This window comes from Natator depressus, chromosome 9, assembly GCF_965152275.1.
Source record: "Natator depressus isolate rNatDep1 chromosome 9, rNatDep2.hap1, whole genome shotgun sequence".
In the NCBI taxonomy this organism is placed as follows: domain Eukaryota; kingdom Metazoa; phylum Chordata; order Testudines; family Cheloniidae; genus Natator; species Natator depressus.
This window is the reverse complement of record NC_134242.1, coordinates 80,666,239-80,686,886: the sequence shown is the minus strand read 5'-3', so window position 1 is coordinate 80,686,886 and position 20,648 is coordinate 80,666,239. Positions and strand designations below refer to the sequence as shown.

General features: G+C 44.2%; 1 long non-coding RNA gene across 1 annotated transcript; it reads right to left on the bottom strand.

The window, feature by feature from the left end:
* Positions 1–843: 843 nt before the first annotated feature.
* Positions 844–18,986, bottom strand: LOC141993120 (uncharacterized). Its single transcript, XR_012640785.1, has 3 exons — positions 18,966–18,986; positions 4,090–4,202; positions 844–1,262 (listed from the first exon to the last, which is right to left on the bottom strand). It is a non-coding gene; the product is annotated as an uncharacterized LOC141993120 (long non-coding RNA).
* Positions 18,987–20,648: the final 1,662 nt, after the last annotated feature.

Genomic DNA, 20,648 nt, shown 5'->3' with positions numbered 1-20,648 from the left:
ACAGACAGGATTAAAAGACCGATACCCTGCCTGGGCCATTCCCCGGTGGCACACCCCCAACCCTCCTCTGGGAGCCGAGCGCCAACGCAGCCGCAGGAAACACCCCCAAACCCGTTTCTTTTATTTATTTTTTTAAAAAACCAGGCTCGATCTTTGAATAAAATTATTTTCCTCCCCATCTTGGCTATTTCCCCTTCCTTTCCCCCGAATGAACAGATGGGGGATTCGTCTGATCTCGGGTTCCGTCTGAACAGCTGAAGGTGAGCAAGGCTGAGTGTCAATAATTCACCCGTCACAATGCTCGTTGCATGTGTTCCCATTAAAAGGCAGACGGCTGCATCAGGCACACGTACAGAGCTGCAGATTCATAGCATGATCAGACCGATTCCAACACTAACACTTGGGCACAAGCAATTTGGGGGTTAAACAGAGTAATGGTTACATCATCTAGTCCCTTGTTGTAAACGTGTCTTTCTGACACAATAATTTTGCTAGTAATAAATAAAAATATATTATTTCTGGCCAGGCAAGCCTCATACTTAAGCAAACCTCCTGGTTAAATCGGATCCCAGTGAAGGCTACAGACTAGAAATATTCTGCATTAACTTTGCTTGTTTTTAATACCGGTGCACTCAGGGACTGCTGGCGGCAAACAACTGCAGGATCTCAGCTGCATTAAACATGGTTTTCTTTCATAGTAAACCCCTTGCACTAAGTAGGAACCCTTTCACCCCCCTCCATCACATCTCCTCCAACGCCTTGTATATATCGTCTCACATTTCACTCTTATGAAAACAAAAGTTGCAAAGGTCACACAAATGGTTTAGTCCGGAATCTCTTCGTCAAGGTTTTTGCTGCTGCTGCTGAGAGTGCTGTCCATAATGCAATTTACCAGAGCGCTAGGATTAAAATATTGAAAGGGCCACCTTCTAACCGGCTTGCTTTCCAAACTCAATACAACGCAAACACCCTTCCCCTTCCTTAGCCCGCAGAAGAGAAGTCAAACACATGCAACAACATAGGCAGACATGTATTTCTGTTGTTTTACCTTTGTTTGATCCTTGCTGATCAGCTTTCCCCTTTTTTTCGTGCTAGTCCTTCCAGTCCTTGGGATTAAGCTTCATTCCTTGGTTAACATTGCTAATAACGTTGGCAGATTGCTGGCATTGACTTGCACTTAATATTCTTGCCCCATTGGGTCTGCTGATATATCTCAACTCTGACGTCAAAGTCTTCACTTATATTCATGATCAGCTCCAAGTCTGTGAATCAGGGAAGCTGTGATCAGAATAACAACTAGTCTCCCTCCCTTGTTCCATATACACACGCATACACGAGGAGATACACACATACACATACACAGCGAGAGAGGCACACACACATACAATCCTCTGGAATTTCATTCATAAGATTTCAGAGACACTAGGACACACCTCCCCCAAGGTCAAATCTTTCACACCTGCATCTTGCGGATGTAGATTGGGTTACAGCTTGCTATGCCTGCCTAGGCATCCGGGGCAAGATAAAGACGTAACAAAGGGAGAAGATATATTTTTACTGCTGATTCTGATGAAAATATTTGTGTTGGCTGATGGGCAGTGACTATACTGTGTCCTATCTATTCTGTAATTTGACCAAGTGCAATGCCCTTCAGACCATTTTTCCCAGAGAGCAATTCAAAGGCAATTCAAAAACCCAAACCAAACCCAAAATGGTTTAGTAGGAAGCTGTTCAAAAATGTATTCTGTACATTGGTGAAGAAAGAAATTATTATGGATTGTCATCTGGCTGACAAAAATTGATTTCTGAACATACAGTGTATATTAAATCTGAAAGCATATGTAGCTGTGCCTATGCATATGTTTATGTGTGTATGTGTGTGTGTTTGCATATATTTGTGTGTGTGAGTGGGTGAGTTTCTTATGCTTTGTATAAGCCAGTCCAAAAAAAATCAGTGCTACACCAGCCACAATTATCTGTACGTGCAACACATTTGCTCAAAAAGCGTGTACATACAGATGCAGATTTGTTTTATTACACAGATAGTAAAAGCTACAGTCTAGAGCTCAGAAATATGCATATTTCCTCCCCATCCTCTTTGAGACGGACTGTATTTAAAGTCTAATATTTTTGTGCTTGGACAAGAAAGAATGCTGTCAAATTTGACATGCCGCAGTCTGCCACCCTTAGTGTGAGGGAACCTGCAAATGATATTGGTTGGCTACAATGACAGACTGCCATGCATTGTAATGGAGAAATACTGGAAGAATATTTAGTGTTGCATTTGCTTATTCTGCTCCTTGTCTTTTGTATTCCAACCTTATAGCCGGGGGGACGGGGAGGGGGAAGGTGGTGGCAGAGGATGTGATATACTATAACTGCAGTGTCCCCCCTACAAAATATTGCTTCATATCTCCGCACTGCTACAATGGAAGGTATAAACAAATTTCCTCCCTAGATATTCTATTTGGATGGTACTCATCCTACAAAGAACACCCCAAAAGGCATAATGATTTTTAATAACACGAGTCGTTTCATAATCCATACAGTAGGTAGTATTATTAAAATAGGAATGCCAAGAACACAAATCAACAATATAAGATAAAACATGTATTTTCTTAATATTTTAATGTCACAAATAAAAATCTGGGCTCATTTATGTATATTTTTAAAATGTAACCATACTGAATAAACTAAAACAATAATCATTATTATTAACAATAGTAACAGTTACTTATGATTATTTACTTACTTACTAATATATCACTTACTATTATTAAAAATAGTAAGAAATACTGGCTACCTAACACTTCTTAGTTTTCAAAATAATGCAGATTACCTCTATATAATGAATGAAATGAATAATAAATAGGATTTACAGTAAATTCCTATTTAGGGCAGATTTTTAGATCTTTTTGATCAGGTTCATGGCAGTATTATGATTTGAAGTTAATTGAGGCAGGATTTGTCTTCACCTAGAAGAATCATTTTATGCATCTAGGTTCTCATGCCAGGCCTATCTCTGGAGTATCTGAGATAGATTTAATAGTCTCCTGTCTGGAGTTTTTTGCTCATGTGGTTACATGGCTGGTATGTGCAGAGGGAAAGGGAACATGAAAAAGAGAGTGGGAAATCAAAATAAGCAAGCTGAATGAATACACTCACACTAACAGTAATTATACTGTAATACTGGAAGGGCAGGATGTAAAAGAATATTTGACAGATCTTGCAACGACAGCCTCCTATGATAAGATAATGGTCCAAATTGCGCTGCTATTATTGATCTTTGCTATAATTGCATTTAGAGGCCTTGATTGGTGCTCAGGACCCCCTTGTGTGAGGCCTTGTACAAATCCATAACAAAAAGACAGTACCTGCCCCCAAGAGTTTACAGTCTATTCAATCTCAGTCCCACTGAAGTTGTTAGGTCCCATTGTGGGAGTGAGGCAAGCACCATTTGACTGAAGAAAGAGTGGATGATTTTAAAGTGGCGTGAGTGCAATTCTCCCTCCCTCAGGATAAAGACATGAGGGGAACTGATTCATCTACTGAACTTCCCATCTTGGGGAAGGAGCGGGCATCACCAGTTGGGGAGAGCCTGGCTAGGGACCTAGAGGGGGATTCAGGGGCCCCCACACTATGGAGGAAGCACCCCAGGCCTGTGCACAGAGGTCTTTTTCCCTCTAGCAGATCTTGTGGGGGAGCTACCAGTTCTGGTGAGCAAACACTCTCCTCCTCACACAGGAGAACTCAGAGGAAACTCCATGAGGAGCACTCCAGAGAACTTCCTCCTCCCCCCTCAGCTCGCCCATGGATTTGTCTGTGGGAGGGAAGAACAGGACCACAAGATGGAGTCTTCTTCTAAAAGCAGAAGCTCCTAGAGATGTGAAAGGATTGTTTTACAGTGCTGAGCTCCCACTTTAAACATACGGGGGCAAATCTTGTAGCCTTAACTCAGGCAAACCTCCACATGAATTTGATTGGGGCTGAATAAGGACTCAGTGTTTGGCCTACAGCAACATGCTATTACATGCATGGGTTTGTATGAGGGAAGACATCTTCATTCCTATAATTGTAAAGTCACATCACCTGCATTCTTGGATGGACTTTTCAGAGGCTATTGCACATGATTCTGCCTTCCCGGCATTGCCTTTGATGGCACTGTGAGCTTTGTTTTTATATTTAGACTTGAGTATCAAATTCTGTAAAAGAATCAAAGAACAGTTAAAAACGATCACTAAAACCCAGGTGCATCCATCAGACTTCCCCAGGGCAGCGCTAACAAGTGTGATTGGTTCTGACATGGCTCGTGCCCCCCCAGGTTCCCAGCGACATTGGCAGCACTGCAAGGCAATCTTTACATAAGGAAAAACAGTTCTTGAGTAATGTCTCCAATACAAGACGAACCTGGGGATGAGCAGCTCCTGGGAAATGATGAACTCTCTCATCTGCTATTGACTACAGTGGAAGATGAAGGTGCTCAGCACTTGGCAGACAGACTCATGGCCAATTAGAAGCAAAAACCCCCAACATGTTTTCTCTTCAATATTAGGCATTCATAACCTCTGGTATAGATCAATACAGAGAGCACACAATTAGATCTTTGATCTATCTACCATTTATACCATCCTCACCACCGTGTTGTTTAACTATAGTATTACACACCAAGCAACGCGAATAATAATATTCTATTGCACTTCTCTATGACTTCCATCTGAAGGTTTGAAAGCACTTTATAAACACTAATGAAAATGGCCTGACAAGAACCCTGTAAAGTAGGCAAGAATTTTGACCCCTGCTTAGAAACTAGATGGGTCTGATAGAAAACCCTAGAACAGAGAGACAGATGGAACTGTCAATGAAACTGAACTACAGAGATGGGATGTGACTGGCCTGAGGCTGCAGAAGAAGTCTCCAACAATGCTGGGAAGAGAACCCAGATCTCCTGAGTCCCACTTTACGGGTAAGATCATCCTTAATCCATTTATCTCTGAGTTCTCCAAAGCCCCTCATTCCTTATTAGACTAATTCAGGATCTTGTTCTAAGCAATTTTTTTTGTTTCTGGGATCTGCCTTCCCCTATTCGGTGGAGCTGAGTAATCATACTGTTGCAGTCCCTTCTCTTGGGAATTCAGTGATTTTCCTCTTTGTAATAGCTAACATTTATCTAGCAACTTTAATCCCAAAGAATCCCAAAATGCTTCGTAAACTATCCATCTACCTATTTTACCTACACAGCATTAAAATCTGCTGCCTTGGTTGGTGAAGAAATGGGGAATGAAGACTCGGCTAGTTGCATTCTCTGCAGAAAGGAAACCTAGAATTCCTCTCGGGGGATAAGGTATGTTTAGTCAAGTGCATTGTGCTGCTCTTTGAGTAGGTGCCAACTGTGCCCTGGATAGTAGCTGATGTAGAGTGCAGCATATGCATTAGCCAGTTTGAGAGTAAGTAATGGACTAGACATGACCCTTACCTGTAGGCCACACAGGTATATGAGCTGTGGCTCTACTGAGACTCTGCCATGCAGATTACGTGGGGTGCAGGTAGGGCTCCTTATACCTTCTCTCCCCGCTTGCAAACCAGCATGGCTTAGGACAAAGGTTATCCTCAAAAGGGGAATCACTTTGCTCACATCTCAGGCTGAAGACCCAGGTACTGTGCTTGAGACTGTGCAATCACCATGAACAGAACGGGCTGAGGTTCTTAACACTCAGGAGTGTCCAGGTAATCCGATAGCAAGGTGATGAACGCAGTTTAAATGCCTAGACAAACAGATAAATAGCTAAATAGCTAGTGCCCGTCATTGTAAGATACATGCTACAATATTTAATAGGAATGGGCAAATCACAGGAGTAATACTAGTGCAATTTATAGGGTTCCGGACACTTAATATAGAATAGTTCTACTTATAACAATTGGCATTAAATAAGAGTGTGTACCGGGTACGGATAGCTATTTACTGCTCCAAGTGTTGTCTATGTCTTTACTAAGACTTGTGCCATTCACTGAGCGTGTGTCCCCTGAAACACAGGAGAATCTCTGGCCGGTACCTGAAGCTAGTGCTCAGTCACATGGGCCCTGCAGATTCTGGTTGCAGCAGCTTACTTTTTATATACATGTTGCTGAGAAAGGGCGCAGCCCGTCCCCGGAAAGGAGACGTGGGGAATGAAAAAATATGCAAATGTAACACTAGAAAGCGAGACCAGAGCCCCGGCTTTTGGTTTAAGTAGAATAGCTAATCAGCAAAGCCAAAGCACCTCTTCGTAGTCAGATCTAATTTCCAAACCAGATCATTCAAACAATCCAATCCCCGATACACCCTGCGTGCTGCTCTAGCTGGTTACATTCCCTTTGAACACACTTACTCGCATTATTAGGGTTTGAGTGAGGGGGGAAAATTACAACGGTCAATCGAACTATCAATATATTGGACAGTGACTGGTGTGTCCGTAATTTGTCAATGTATAAATACCAGGCAAATGCACCAGGCTAAATCCTGATATTACACCCATTGGCATAGCCTCCTGTCCTGGGCTGTAGGCAAACTAAATGATGCCTTAGAATTATGCACAACACAACTGTCCCCAAGCCCTCTCCCTTGTTTGTCCCTGCTGCCAGGTTTACTAGATCATCATTTATTTTGTTATCCAATTCAATTCATGGCAGATCTTCAGTGTGCTGCAGATTTTTGCATTGAAACACATGACTGCCACACAGAAGTTGTCATGTTTTGATAGCTGCATAGCGGACTGCAGGAACTTCTGGCTCCGAGGGGGGGTGTGGGAATTGTCTTTGCCATCTAGGAGGTAGTTAAAATGGTTGGCTCTGGAGAGAGGATGCATCTCTTCTCTCCCTCCCCTAGGGTAAAGGCAGAGGTGAGTTTAAACTTGGGGGTGAGGGGCTGAACTCCTCACTCCCCAGCTTAGCAAACCTGGATACAACTGGATTGTCCTACTGTCCAATATCAGCTCCTGCATCCAACAACAATGCAAAAAGATTCATTAGCCAGAATGTTTCTGCTAAAATGGTCAGGAGGAAACAGTTAACATCATTGACATTTAAAGTATCCTCATTAGGCTGCAGAGTTAGCGTCCCATTGTGATAAACTGGGGAAATCCAGTCTGCTCTCAAAACCATTCTGACTGCAGAGTCCAGCAGGCATCCCTGCCTGCTTTACATTGGTTTAACATTTTAAAGGCTATCTTCCCAACCATAAGGTTTAGCGGCTTAATTTTTTTCTTAGGCCTGGTCTATACTTTTGTTGCCTTCGCTATGTCAGGTGTGGTGTGGAGAAAAACTACCCCCTTACTGAAATAGCTATGCCAGCAAAAGCCCTAGTGTAGACACAGTTATAGTTGCAAAAGGTCCTTTGCCAGTATAACTTATTTTGTTTAGGGAACTGGTAGAAACTATACGAGTAAAGAACTCTTTGGCTGGTACAAGCTGCGTCCCCACTAGGAGGGTTGCCTTTGATATAACTATTGTGATAGACCCAGGCCAGTTGGGTATAGCAGAGTAGTCGACGGCAGATATACTGGCCACTGGATAAGCAGTTTTCTGTTCCCTGACTGACCAGAGCAGGGGCTGCTCCAGGCTATGGTGGACGCATGACTCCAATTAACCTGCTAAGAGTCAGTTGAAGGCATTAGGCTAATGAGAACACCTGACTCCAATTAACCTGAAAAGAGACAGGTGAGGCTGTTAAGCTAATGTGAACACCTGACTCTAATTAAGGCCCCTCTGATACTATAAAAGTGCTCACTCCAGTCAGGCCAGGGAGACCCAGGGGAGAGGAAGTGTGGCTGAAGGGCTGGGTAATGAAGACACCCTCAAGTCACTGGAAAGGGAGCCCTAAGGTAAGGGTGACAAAGGCGTTGAGAGAGAGAAGCAGGAGAGCTGTGGGGAAGTGGCCCAGTGAAATGTAGCAACTCTGGCAGTAAAAGGTTAGCTGCCAACAGCTGCTGCCATTAGGGTCCCTGTGCCAGAACCCGGAGTAGAGGGCAGGCCCGGGTTCTCCCCAGCTCGCCACTACAGAAACACCTCCTGGGAGAGGAAGACAGGCCCCTGTCAGGACAGGAGGCTAAACTATATTGGAATAAGCCCATAGGGACAACAGAGACTGTGGGAGTTCTCTCACCAACCTCCTTGCTGGCTTATGATGAAAATGGCTCAGTAGGCTGTGACCCTGGCCTCTAGAGGGAGAAGGGCTACGTAGAGGGTCACGGTGAGCCTCTGAGGCTAGTGTAATCTGCCAGGAAGTGTGGGACCCACTGAGACAAGGTTGGAGCTCTGCCACACTATTCCAGCTCCATTAGTGGTGGGGGGAGAAGGGGACGTGTTGGCGATGCTCTGTGTTTTACCTGCCTTTCTTAACTCGGCAGCCAGCATGGGAGTCACATAGAGCTTTCTGAGCTGAGCTTGCAGTGGGCAGTGCCCCAGTGAGCTATGCTGGGCAGGGGGCATCAGCACCAGCAATAGCAGAGGCAGCGTACCTGTTCATTCAGTGTGACTCGATGAGCCAGGGTCAGTCACGGCTGTTTCCTCTCCGGAGTTTACCTTGTGCTTTATGTTTAATAGATGGAGAATTGAAACGCCAGGGCTAAGCTGAGAGTAAAGCCAGCTGAATAACAAATAACAGCACTGATGTGGTGATTTTATCTATATAGCAACAGTGCCCAGAGTGCTCAGTCAAAGATCAGGGCCCATGAGCTATGGCTTGTACAGACATAAATTAGAAGAGGGTCCCTGCCCCATGGAGCTTCCAACCTATTAGTTATTTGCAGATAATTATTCAATGAAAAACAGCAAATACCCTCATGAATGTTCATCACAGCTTGCTATCTGAGCCGTTCTACAGCCATGCAGACTCCAGAGCTGGCTGAATAATTAAAATATTCATCAAGTAATTAGTTGATAATATGTTTTGCCAGCATTCACAATAAATATTATTTCCCATTGGATTATTCACGTGGTTTCAGCTGGGAGCACGGGTTGTGGGGGAGGTTGTTTTAATCTGGTTAAATCACAACGTATATTGAATTCATTCCCATGTTACCATTGTGTCACCAGAACACTTCAGGTATGTAGAAAGCCTTACACACACACACAAGAGATGAGCTCAAGATTCAGAGTTTGGACCTGGAGTTTTGAACACCCCAAAGTAGAGAGTAGAGAAATAAAACGTCAATGGATGTTTTTGGTTCAGCTGAGGGCTTGTATTTCAACACCAAAGTTTGGAGTGTTCCGATCTGGAGCGTTGCTTTGCGTCCCTACATACACACTTACAAAGCACCATGCACAATAGTTGTACAACAGTTCCTTTTGTCATGAGCTCTGCAATTCTCTTTGTACCTCCAAAAAAGATTATTTCCATATGATATTGCTCCCCTGGCAAGTTCCTAGGAATATTATTTGTGATTCTATTAATCTCACAGGAACTCACAACTTTTCCTTCCTTCTAGGAAGTCTGCATGCATCCAGGAGATTTGATTCATTAGGTTGCCAAACACACCTGTGACTTCTCTTAGCATAAATCTCCCCTCCCATTCTTCCTCCTCCCTGCTGTCAGTCACTGTGTCAAACATCAGCATCAGTTTGGTTCCAAAATGTTTCTTAGAGGGATGTCAAAGACCAGAAGTTGTCCATGCAGTTCCGGGATCCAAGGTGATGCATTTGCTAACACAAGAGCCACATCATATTATCTTGTCCATAATCAGCTCTGTCAGAGCACTGTGTAATGGAAACTCTTTCCTCATGTGCATCCGATGAAGTGAGCTGTAGCTCACGAAAGCTTATGCTCAAATAAATTTGTTAGTCTCTAAGGTGCCACAAGTACTCCTTTTCTTTTTGTGAATACAGACTAACACGGCTGCTACTCTGAAACCTGTCCTCATGTGGTAAGATTCCAGATGCCTCTTCAACCAATCTCACTGATCAGATTGCTATGGTAAAGGACTTTGCTTTGGTTCTTCAGCCCTCATTTCCATTGGCCTGTCAGCACGGTTCCACCTTGAGGCCAGAGAGTGTAGTATCTTAATGCACTGGCAAGCTTTCATCTGAGACATTAAATCTGAGTTCTTTCTGTCTCCCTGTGCTGGACTGTCCAGCTGAATGTTTAAAATTCAACTGGCATTTTGGAAAAAGGTATCGGGACATGCAGTGTCCTGGCCAATTCTTAAATATTATGGTGAGGGGAGCTGAGAGTAGTAGGATGGGAATACCCAGAGGGCTAGGCAACGTACATGCAAATAGGAAAGCTTGGACCCTGAAGAGCTTGCCATCTAAAATGTTGTGCAGCATAAGAGCTGTGCAGCATAAGAAGTGTTTTTTCCAAACAGTCTCATGCTGCGACAGCCCTCCAGCCACACCCCGCCATCCTGGCTACACCATTTCGGGATTCCTCCCTGCAGCTGGAATCGCAAAGTAGCAAGTTAAGTTAGCTGTAAGGTTGCTTCAAGCCACTGAAAACAGGGCCTCAAGTCTGGTGTTTTCTTAATGCTCTGATGACAGCAATCAGACTATCTGACCACTTTCAATAGAGCCATAACCATGCTAACAAAGCATCATAATAACCAGCAATAATTCCGGTCACTGCACCTTTCAGGATGGACCATTGTTAGCCATTCTCTCTTGTGCCGGGTGAGTGTCTGTTTTTAGATAAGTCATAAGTACTGGGCTTCCCTGAAATGAATATTTTACAGTGTAGTAAATATCCTTTATCTGAATTCCTGTTACAGAATCTGTAGCAAAGACTCTCAGCTAATAGATATTACAAATGGATGCACAACTACATAATTAGGTGTTGAGGGGCGATTAGTATCATTTGTGAACCAGGACGAGTTCTTCAAATCTTATGCTTTTAATTCAGCATTTTCATATTTAGGAGCTTAAAAATTACCACAAAGGAACAGACCAATGGTTTGTCTAATCTACTGGCCTTCCTCTGCGACTCACCAGTGCTGGGTGCTTCAGTACAATATGTACATGTAAAATAAGTCCAAGGTTATTAGAACATGGTTAAGGGCTTGTCTGCAATGGAAAATGCAACCATATTAGCTCCCCCAGCGTGTGAGTGTGAGAGAGAGATGTGGCCCTGATATTTGATGCCAATTTTGCTGCTACCATGTTTAAGTACAGAGTAGAAAGTACCTTTAAAATTCCTTATACAAGGATGAAATGAGGATGGAATTCCAGGTATTTACCCTACATTTTATACTGGAGAGTGTCTTTTATGAGGCAAATAGATGTAGCTACTTTTCTGACGGGCTGTGTTATTTTCTATTACTCCAATGGTGCTTGAAATTATAAGAAGTTAAGCATGGTTATAATTAGCAGTGCTGAATAATCAAGTGGGGAAACAACGGTACTGTGCCTGCAGTCTTTCCCAAATGGGAACTTTCAGGTCTGCTTGTTTTCAGCTGGAGATTGTGGGAAGTTCTACATTTAAAGTCTTTGCATAATCTACACAGAGACAGCACTGAAAAGAAGGCCACATTACTGCTGCAGCAATCCCTGGAGAGCAGAGGGCGGGGGAGGCTCTTTTGTGATCAGTGTCATTTGAGTTAAATGCCTCAGCTCAATCCAATGAGATGAAAGGAAAAGGGTTTTCGTACTGGGTTTTTATGATACAAATGACAAAGCTTATACAAACACCAGTCTGGTAACAGGGAAGCATAGGAATTATCAAACCAGATCCCAGCTAGTCACAAATCCTGTCTGACAGTGACCAGCAGGAGATGCTTTGGAGGAAGGTGCAAGATTCTGTGTAATGGACAATTAGGGAGGTTTTTAAAGGCCCCATTTCCAGATGTGGTCTCTGTTTTTGCACTAAAAACATCACTAGGAATAAGCGTAGGAACATTTGTATAGCTCTTAGACAAATGTGTACTTGGCTGTTTATTTTGAATTGCAGTAGAGCCTAGAGGCCCGGATCCTGGACCAGGGTTTCATTGTGCTGGGCACTATACACACGTAGTGAATGGTGGGCCCTATCCCAAAGAGCTTACAATGTAAGCATATCTGAGAAACAACACATGGATACATCAACCAGATAGTGGGAAAGAACAAGGTGAAACTAAGAATTACAGTTCGACACCAACTGCTGTAAAATGCTCTCACATTTAATTGTGCTCTCAATTATCTGCAGGCACAAAATCGAAGGGTGAATATTCACAACTTGAATTCCAAGTGCTCGCAAAGAACTACTCATGCATTGTCTACTGAGAGAGAATTAGCTGTAGATGTTATTTGGCAAATCATTTTGAATAATTAACAAACTGGAGCAAATTGTAATTAGCATGCAGACAATTTGTGATCAGTAAGAGATAAAATTAGTTAGTTCCGTTATTCACTCATCTCTAGCCATCAATGCCATTTGGGCTTTAATATTTGCAATCTAGCTTCATAAAGACCATCGTGAGTTTCTGAGCAACTAACTCATTAATATGATGTTAGTGGCAGTGGCAGCTCCAGGCGAAACTTTTCAGAGTGTGCTCAGTAATTAATGGCATCTTTGAAAGTGCCCCACAGTGCTCTTCTGTGGCTGTTATGCTGCTCAGTTGAATCCTGCTGCTGCTTTGGAGCACCCTATGGAATGTACATATGTATTGGAGGCCCCACTGGAATAAGTACACCGCAGGGCTGGTGTAAATCAAGAGTAACTCCATTGACTTCTGTGGATTACACAGGTGCAAAACATACCTGTGAGATGAGAATCAGGCCCTGTATTTTCAGGGTTACACCTGAAAATACCGGATTTCTCACTCCTATTTCTAGACAAACCCCATCTAAAACAACTGAAGGTGTTCTTACTTTTACTCCACTTGATTGAAATATTTTGGTCCAAATAGTTTTGCTCCAGATTATTAAGGTCTTTTGAGCCAAAGGAATACAGAGATTTGTAGACCTGCACTTCCTCTGCAGTTAGTTAATTTAGACTTTGCAATCATCTCTTGGTGCAAGCTTTAAGAGCTGAGGCCCCATCTGTACTGCACCAAAATTAAAATTCCCAAAGTAAATTTTTGGAAGAGATGGGGTTTTTCCCAGTTTCCTAGGCTAAAATTCCTCCTCTCCCATTGCTGTACAGCAGTCTGTGCACAAGCTGGCTGCTGCACTTCACCCTAGAGGAGGCTGCATTTTATTTGGGCTTTGGCACACATAGCTGTCAAATGCTTTGGACTCCTTCAGGATGAAAAGCAATACATATAAATAAATAATTATTACCAGGAATAATAATTTGATTCATGTTCGGTGACAAGGTAGTGAGAAAGTTTAGAGAAAATGAACCTCATTTACGCCTAAGTCTCTGGAAAATGGGACTCAGGCTCCTACATCACACACAGTGACTAGCATGCCTTGTGGTAGAGAAGAGACAGGACTTTGTTGTGCTGAATATAAAGCAGATTCTTTATTGAGGCTACTGGACACAGATTGCTGCTGGACACTGTATTTCTCCTTATCTTTTTATCTGCTAGACTTACTGGGCTCTGGCAGGGCTCCCTCTTGTTACCAAACAGTGTTTCCTTAAGTTTGGGCCTGGACTAAGCAGTCATGGAAGCAACTGCTGCCCACATTGTGTTATGTAGGAGAGTTTGGGATTTCTACGTGGACCTTTTTCCCATTTGCTCCCTGTGCAATGAGATACTAATCCAAAGAATTATTATTATGTAATAAAGTTTTCTGAACATGTATATAAAATCAGAAGCTAATTATGAATTATAAATGCTCGACATAAGCTTCTGTAAACAATTGTAGGTGGTTTTATTTCCAAGTTACTGGGTACCAACACACAGACTGCAACGTCTACTCATATTGAGCAACTATTTCAGAAACCGTCTGGTCTTGGTAGTGGAGTTTGCACTGTCATTCAGTTTGGGCACAATTTGGCACCCTGGAGTTTGGCACAGTCCAACATAACTGACAGTCTTTGCTACGGATGGATAAGGACTGGAGTAGCTGGGAAGGTCAGCAGGGCAAAGCTGCGCATTGGCTCCATGTGTGGGGCGGAGGGGTTCAGCACTGGAACAGCAGCACATCAGTAGTTGAAGTGCATTAGCAGACAGGTATGATGAGAACCTGAGACTAGAAAAGAATAGCAGAGTGTGGTGCTGCGTGGGACTGAGGTGCATTAGCAGAGCGCTGTCTGAGCCTGGACTGCAAGACTAGGGTGGCTGCAGATCAGCACTGAGGTGCATTCTGAGCTGAGCTGTATGGGACCCTGAATCTAGAACAGCATGGCATGCTGTGGGCCAGGAGGGAAATGTATTGGCAGAGCTACAGTAGGTGGGGAGACATTTGGGCAGTTCCTGCCCATGCTGTGCCTGAGTCAAATCAGCCCTAATAATCCTTCTTTCACGAGCGCTACGTTCACTCACAACATTTTTTTTTTTAAATAGACAGGCTTGTGTGGTGTACAGTGAAACCAACAATCAATCCATCCACGGGAGAACAGTGCTTTGTAATACAGGGTCACAGATGAAGTCAGGTATCTCAAAGAGAATGAGGCCTTGAAGAAATTGATTCTTGGAGAGAGTCATCAAATCCACTGTGTAGTGGCAAAGTCTTACAGTGTGCTGCTGACTCCTCAAATCAAAGCACTGACCTGTGAACTGAGAGGTGAAGGAATTGGGAGGGCCAGGCTTTCACTGAACCCACAGTGTCTGCAGCGAAGGCAGCGGAATCACTGTTTCATATGATATGATCTCTCACAGTTCTCAGAATAACAGCTCATTCCCGAGAGTGGAAATCTCCCTTGGTTAATTACCTCACTTTGAAAAAGAGACCCGCCTCTGAATGACCTGCTTGGCTTGGGATCAATGGCAGAAGAGTTACTAAGGCAAAAGAGGGTTGTATTTTTCAGAAAAGCTATTGTGCAACTCAGGCTTTCAGCACCTCTTCCCATTGAGTTCTCGCTGGGAGTTTCTTTCTCCCTAACTACTTTTCAGTAAGCATTGCGTCCAAATACACATTAGAGTAAATGGAAGACGTAATAACAATAATTTATGGTAATTTGGGCAGTTTTATCTTTGAAAATAGAATAGGGTAATAACAACACACATACACCCCTATTAGTGTAAAGGTAATGCACATCTATACACTCATATATATCCTACATTTTCAAAAGTGATTAGTGCGTTTGAATGCCCCGCTGGAGATGTTTTAAAGGGGTGGGTGCTCTGGTCCCTCAAAGGTGTCTCAAATTGGGCACCAAAAAATGGAGACACTGAAAATCACTAGGAACTTTAAAAAATGTAGGCCATACATTGTTAAAGAGTTTCAAAAGGATGGGGACGAGTTGGGTAACTGAGCCCCTGGGACACTGAGCCCACTGTTCCATTATGCTTTGCAGGTGACATCTAAGGGGAGGAATGTAGAAATAATGAAGAGCTGATCACAAAAGAAAAGGGAAGATCTGTTTGAATAAGCAAATCTTATACTGTGATCCCACTACAATAAACTTACAAAGGTTCTCGGTCATCTGCATATAGGCTGATCATCATCTAGGGGCAGGAAGGAATGTCTGCCGGTGGTGTAACATTACCCCACAGGTGTAATTGCATACAAGTGCATTTCAGGGACTGTATGAAGCATCTGGCCACTGTCAGAGACAGAATACCACACTCTCAGCAGTTGGGCCAATATAAGAATCTCTGCTCCAGGAGTCGCTGACCACCAAGGGCACTGGGCACTAGGCTTCCTCTGCTAGGTGTGCCAGCACAGAATAGGATGTGAGGAGCCATTTCATAAAGCCTCCCAGAATTTGATGGTGCTGGTATAGTGCCCTGTGTCAGTCCCTTTGAAGGCAAGCACTACATCCCCATGTCACAAGTGATAAAGGGAGGCAGGGAGGAAGCTACCTCTTGCATTCTCTTTATGCTGTTCTTATGATTCAAAGTAACCATGGTATTTTGCAGGACGCTTGTAAACTTTAGCTATCAAACCCCCTCAACATCCAGCTTGACATTTGGAAGAATCAGTATCTCCACTTCATGATGGGAAACATCAGAGCCAGGATCAGATCTCGGGAGTAGGGCTCCCGGTCCAGTGGTCAGACACCAGATCACACACCTCTCTCTTTCTCTCTCATGTGATCAAATGTGACATCTCATGAGACATAATGTTAACTCTGCCCCTCCTGGTATGATATGCACACACAATGGGATGTGTGCTACATTTAGCCATTACCCCAGAGTATTTAGGTAGCAGGATACATTGCTACGTCCACTCACTATGGTCTCTGAGTTCCCATCAGTCAAAAGGCCACTTTCCCGTAACCCATATCAGTAGTGAATGATGAATGCCCCATGCAGGACCCAAAGGATGCTCAGTGAATTCTGAGTACCCACAGAAAATAGCAGGGATAGTACAACAACATGGTCCCAGCAACACCTGAGGCAGTGAATGGGATGGAAGGGCTTCACCTGCTAGGCCTCTTACAGATATCAGTTAACCCTGTCTGAGAAGATTAACTCCAGCAGCATTACATGGTAGATCAGCCAGGTTGTGTGTATCAGCTATTGCTGGGTTATGTCTAATTTGGACTGAGACCTCAGTGGCAGGGACCTGCACCCTGCCCACAGTTAATGCTCTGTTGTTCTGAAATTTTGCGTGGGTGAGTAGGTTGAAAAACACTCATCGAGTTTACATTCCAGTCCCGACAGAGATTTCAAAACTGTCCTTATGGCACTGCTCAGCACAGGGGATAGCAGTAATATTTTAAGGCACAGGCACATTTCCAAAAACAAAGAGGGATGCAGAGGAATCAGTCCTATGCAGGACTGTCACCTTCCATACAGTCAGTGATGTGAGCCCTCAGATGGAGAAACAGCAGGGGGTAGCTTTGCAGTGTGACAGAGGACAGCTGCAGGCTTGACCTGCTCAGCGTGCAGAGTTAACATGAAGTGGCAGCAAGAGGACCTCAAACCTACTAATTCATTTCCTGCTGGGCACTATTGTAGATCTTGCTTTAATAAACAACACAGTGAATTCTCTGCTTTGAGGCCAAGTAAGACAAGAACAGAAGACTCTCACCTAATCCCAGGACAGTTTGGTCTTTTTATTTATCTTAAACCGGGGCTTCCGACATTTAGACAGGCACTGCAGCAAATCAAAGACCTTCCCTGCCCCAGATTCTGTTCTGTGCATCTGACTAGTGTGTGTATGGCTTTTTTTTAAAATAAGTGCCCATTAGCCAGCAATTAATAATAATAATATCATGGGAGAACCATCCTACCTGAATGTTGCTAGCACTAGATAATTAAGCAAAATAAGTGGTAGCAGACACTGAGGTGTCAGCGTAGATTGACCCAGCTCTATTTGCCCTCAGATGGTTAACAAAAGCCATGATTAAACTGAAACCCACATCAAACACCTATGCCTCAACATTCACACCCAGAACCCAGCCTCCTAGTTTGCACTAAACCCCTCTAGTGTTAGTGACTAGACCACTTTTATAGGTTACCTTAATTGGACTGCTTAAAGATAACAAGGCCACCTGCCCTGAGCAGATGAAGCTCAGCTGCTTTTCCTCAGCCAGACAAGCTGGAGAGAAAAGGAGTTCACACCCAGCCACTCCTCAGTCGTGTCACTCCCAATGCCTGCATTCTGGCTAGCACCAGGTCAGAATTCTGTATGGATTTTGCCAGCCTGCTGTAGGACCCAGATCCACAAAGAGATGCAAGGCCTAAGTCCCTCTCTTAGTTGCCACTATCCACAAACCCCCTGCTCAGCTGCCACCTAACTATAGGTGCCTACATTTTGGCTGTAAAAGTTCCCTAGGTGCCTAAGTTTCTGCCTCTAGGCATGTGCACTGCTGCCTCCATCTAGGTATCCAGTGTGATCTACAAACCAGATGTTTGCTCATCTATCTTGGGTTTGGGGCTAAATCTAGTAGGTGGCCTCTGAGCATGCCGACTCATTTGGGTTCTATTCAAAATCTGGCTGCCAGAGACAACAGCAGACACCATATAACTATTAGCCCTGTGGTCAGGGCACTCACCTGGGGTGGGGAAGATCTTGGTTCAATTCCTCTCACCCCCCAGATGGGGAAAAAGAATTTGAACAAGGTCTCCTGCATCCCAGGTGAGTGCTTTAGCCCCTGGGTTAAAAGTTAAACAGTCACCTACTGCTGGTGTTTGCATGGAGTGAGGCAGGTGCCTAACTCGTTCTCACAAGGAACAGCTTAGGCACCTATGCCACCTGGCTCCAAGAGAGGGGTTCCCAGCCGTGGATCACAAGCAGAGATAGGTGCCTCACTCTATGAGAGGGGCAGGGCTTAGGACACACCCCTTCCATTGGTTGGCTTAGCATGCAGGCTTTTGTAGATCTCATTCTCAGGCACCTTTCTCTCCCCAGTTATTGTAGAGAGAGCCTAGGTTCCTAACTCACACTTTGTGGATCCCATTGTTGTTCCAGTGATTTTATAAGTCCTTTTGTGGATCCGGGCCTAGATGGCTTTCCCAGGCGGCTCCTGGTGGCCTGTAAATATCCTGGCATCTTGTTCAGTGCTTTTGGTGGTTTAAATGGTGGAAGGTTGCTTTTGGCTCCAGGAGGTTTCCTCTGAGGAGCCCTGCGGGATCTGTACATTCAGTTATTATAAGGGCTAGCACCAGAATGAAAAGACCTGTGGCAGCTCTAGGGTTAGGTGCATCGGCACATCTGAGTGTCTGCACAGGTCTGCATGCATGTTTGCACAGGTCTGTTGCACATACATGTTATATGTATTCCTTAAAGAAAACCTAGTAGGCAGAAGTAATTACAAAGAAAACTGGGGTTTGTACCCTCTACATGGAGGGCATAAGTGCAGAGTAATTGATAAAACACCCTGTAATGCTCCCAGCTACTACTGCAATGGAAGACACAAAGGAGTTCATCCATAAATAACAGCAATATATTATCATTTAGGGATAATGCTACTAGGGAAAGGCAAGGGAAGAGTTGGGAATACAGATCTCCATACTAATTCTTACCTTAAGTATTTTCTTGGCACTCAGATATCATGGTGATGGGTGCCGAGGAGTTGAGATGAGATGAGACACCCAAAGTAACACAGTGCAGTTGCAGCAGAGTTATTGTTGACTTTTCTTCACAATGTCATCATCTTGGTTCTTACGTCAAGACAAGCAGACTATTGAATAAAGCTCTCACTCTTGCTGAGAGAGCATGTGGTTGTCTGGGGAGCAGAAAGATTGTTTGCTTTAAAATCAGATACCCAGTCAATGGCACAGCAGGGAGATGCAGCTATTCCGATGGGAAATGCAAGTTTGGTTTTTAAGGTTCTTTTTACAAACAAGGCATTTCTGTCCCGTGGCCAACTATTCCCTTGTCAAAACAGCACCACTGCAGGTTAACTGGCACTTGCACAGATGCACCGAAGATGCTGCTAACTACCTGTTGACAGTGACGGTTTCCAGCATATTATCACTGTATCACATGTATGTAGCTCATATTCCCATGACATGCTGCTGTTTATAATTAAACACAAAAAACACAAAAAACTACATCAAAGAACATTATTATGTCTGCAAAGTCAAGCACTCAGAAGTTAGGAAAGGCCAGAATTAAGGTTGCTTGTGCATATGCAATACAGTCTTTAATTACATGGATCACGTAAGTGCTTTTTCACAGGCCCCCTGCCAGCCCAAGTCTCTCTTTCTGGGCTCCTCACCCAATTCCCCCCTCACTCCTTCCTTGGGGCATTGCCCCAGTCTCTTTGAACAGCCAGTCCCAGTTCTCCCACCACACCTCAACTCCATGTCATATATGTCTCTTCTCCATCTCTTACCCCATTCCCTCCTACACTGGTTCCTAGTCCCAGTCTCCTTTCCCAGACAGTCTCTTTTTCCCCAGCTCCCCCCAGCTCCTTGTCTGATCTTAGCGTTTCCCCTTTTGGGATTCCCTCTGAGACCTTCTCCACTCAGCTTACCCAGAACCCCTTGTCCTGGTTTGCGAGAACACTTCCTCCAGTTCTCTGGGATCCAAAAACTTATTCGACTCCAACTTGTCATGCAGGTTACTTTATTAGGCATGTAACAGCCCTATGCCCTCGCTGGCTAGGCCCAGATGCAGGGGACTTACGTACACCACAATTCCAAATCATGTCACACACTACACAGTTTATGGACCTTCTTCCCAGCTGCTAACTTCTGTACTTCTTGAATCTTGGACATCGCACAGATCGTGTAAGGACCAATTGCTTACATCCTCACCTTGTCCACATTTCAAGCTTATCAGTTCACAGCGTGTCCACTTACCTCAAACAGCCCCAAAAAAACATATCCAGCCTGTCACTCCCTTGCTTACAGTTTAACCTTGCACTCAAATCATGAGTGCCCAACAAGATCTATGCCTACACCCCCCAACTAACTGGCTCCCAGTCCCCCCGGTTCCCTCACCAGCTCCCAGTCCCAGTCTCCTTCCCCTTCTCCAATCAGTTCCACTCTCCCCCTCCCACTGGCTCTCAGTCCCAGTCTCTGTGCCCAATCAGTCCCAGTCTCCCTCTGCCCGCTCTTTTGGCTCCCCATCCCATTCTCCTTACTCAACCACTTCCAGCCTGCCCTCCCACCCCTTCCTGCCTTCCAGTCAGTTTCTCTTCCCCACTCCAATCCCAGTCTTACCAGACTCCTTGTCCCAATCTATTCCTATCCTCCCTC